The sequence below is a fragment of the Camellia sinensis genome, chromosome 3 (assembly GCF_055761805.1).
Source record: "Camellia sinensis isolate YWXY chromosome 3, ASM5576180v1, whole genome shotgun sequence".
Lineage (NCBI taxonomy): Eukaryota > Viridiplantae > Streptophyta > Magnoliopsida > Ericales > Theaceae > Camellia > Camellia sinensis.
In genome coordinates, this window is record NC_138963.1 from 39,439,560 (window position 1) to 39,442,020 (window position 2,461).

Here is a 2,461-nt window from a genome sequence, read left to right on the forward strand (position 1 = left end):
TTTCCATGTCACATAATGTCAAAGTGAATGTTTTACATTTTGTTTTTGGCTTAGGATTTAATTCCCTAACATGTCTTGGATCTTTTGGACTTAAGTTTTTATGTATATGATGGAATTAGACTTGGACTTATATGTGCATTGGTATATGTATATATGGAGGTTGTTTGTTCATTTACGTCCTCACAGCTCTTTGGACATCATGACTTAATTTGTACTGGCTTCCGCCGGACTCTTTTATTGTTTAATTGTTGTTACTGTTAAGCAAGCTTTGATAACCACGGATTACTGACCGATTACGATGCTAAACCCTTAGAAGCGGGTTTGGGTCGTGATAGTTTTGCTCAATTATTTGTCCAAATTTATTTATCTATTCAAAAATTTTAATTATCTATTTAATTTTTTACTTCATCTGTTCAAATATTTGACCAAATTTGATTATTTGTTGTAATTTATTTCTTCATCATCATCAATAACAACAACAATCAACTAAAAAAAAAAAATTTGATCTGAGATCTCTACAGATCCAGATTTATTTGTGTGTATGTTGTGCTATTATGTACAATACATATACAATGAGAATAAAAAGAAGGCTGTGAAGGTAGAACAAGGGGAATGTAGACCTCACACACTAAAGTGGCATTTCCTCAAACACCTTGTAGGCATTCAAACCCTGCCACCTCTGTTGCTGCAACATTTCTCACTCTTACCATATCACTCTAGGGTTCAAAATACATAAAACTATATATATATATCAAATCCTTGATGAGAGAGAGAGAACCCTAGACTAATGCCTCCTATAAAATCAATCCACAACACAACCGCTGTGTCGGCAACGTCCAAGAAGACAACATCGCCTTCACTTGCGACAACGATGTGGTTGATGCCAACGCTGCAGGGGATGATGATCTAGACCAATGGGAGGCGACGGAGGATATCGGCGGTGACCCTAGATCTAGAGTTTTCAGATGAGATCCAGAGACAGAAAGTAAATATGGAGTAAGAGTGGGTAGTGAGACACAATTGGAGCTGATCCAACAACTGAGACACGATCGGAGTTGAGAAATGGACGGTCTGCCACGCGTCGCCGAAGGACGATAGAGTAGTCTGGTCATGTGTATTTGTTTAGGATCGAAGCAGTGGAGAGGAGAGAAAGATGATGAGAGAGAGAGAGAGAAAACTTCCAAAATCGCAATTAGGCCTTTGGTTGTGTTTTGTAATTATGATTTAAGAGTATGAGTTGTATTTTGAGTTTGTTGGGTTTAAAATTATTATTTGAATGTAAAAAATTTGTTTGGTAAAGCGTTTTGAAAATAGTTTTGAAAAGAGTTTTGATTTGAGTGAAAAATTATTGATGTGACATTTGATATTTGATACAAAAATTTACAATTCATAACTAAACATACAATTCAAAATTATTTTAAAACACATAAAAAATTTAAAAAATATTTTTTTCGATTATATAAAAATTAACATATCAATTGCAAAAAAAAAAAAAAAAAAAAAATCATTATTCTGGTCAACCTGTCGGACGTCCCGTCAGGCAAAATTTTAAAAAAATATTCTGAAAAGCGTGGCTGAGAAAGCAGCTGAGACAAAGCTCTCCGCAAAGCTTTCGAAACGTGATTCTAAAACACTAAACAAACATCATATTCAAACTCTGATATAAAAAACTAATTTGAAAACATAAACAAACAGAGGTTTTTCAATTTACTCTCAAAATTCCAAAATTGATTGTGCTCAGCCAAACCGTTGTATATTCCCTCCATCCAAAAGTATAGAGGATTACGTCACCTATTATGTGGACTTCCTTAATAGAAATAAACTGAAGGGGTAAAAATACTAAAATTTTGGAAGTGTCATTGAAAATCATGTAAAATTATAGAGGTATAAAAGAAATTTGCACAAAAATCAATATAATCTCAATTTTGTAAAAACAACAATACATTTCTTGATTTTTTACGAAAGCAAAATGGAAAATGAAGACAAACAAATAAATTTTACCCATCAATAAATCATGTTGTTTCATCACATTTTTGTTTAAAAAGTGAACAATAATTGTGATTTTGAAAATAATTCATTCATTTTCTTTAAAAAAAAATATATAATAAAATTATGTAATTATAATTATTGAATTAATTTAATTAATTATTTTTGAGTGAATTATTTAAAAGTCCCATTTACAAATATTATGGTAGCTTAGATCTTATTTAAGATTTTTTGAATCAATAAGTCCTATTTAGTAAAACTGATAATATTATCAATTTTTAAAACTAAGAAAATCATCTATTTTGCATAGTAATATTTCAGATAATTATTTCACTACCTGATGGAAAAAAAAAATAGAGTATGAGATTAAACGTTTTTGCCCTTCTACTTATTGGTTTGATTCAACTATTCAATAAAACTAAAAACATTAACAATTTTTTTCAGTTTTAAAATTGAGAACATTATTAGTTTTTTC